The sequence below is a fragment of the Trachymyrmex cornetzi genome, unplaced genomic scaffold, assembly GCF_001594075.2.
Source record: "Trachymyrmex cornetzi isolate Tcor2-1 unplaced genomic scaffold, Tcor1.1 scaffold233, whole genome shotgun sequence".
Lineage (NCBI taxonomy): Eukaryota > Metazoa > Arthropoda > Insecta > Hymenoptera > Formicidae > Trachymyrmex > Trachymyrmex cornetzi.
In genome coordinates, this window is record NW_017296987.1 from 227,511 (window position 1) to 227,783 (window position 273).

Here is a 273-nt window from a genome sequence, read left to right on the forward strand (position 1 = left end):
GCAGCTACGCCCTGTCCGCGTTTGTACGGGCCTAGATACAGTCCGCGTCCGTATTTGTACGGAGCGAGATATAATCCGCGGCCCTGTTCCATCGCGCAATCGTGACGTTGCAGCTCTTCGAGCTGACGTCGCGCGGCGTTGCTGTCGTTCACCGCTTTCGCCACGCTGGCCGCTCCACCGATCAAGGACCCGAGAGCGCCCAGCATTAATAGAAACGGTAACGCGCCGCCACGTTTCGCCGTCGGAAGTATCCGCTTTTTCGTAGCCTTTTTC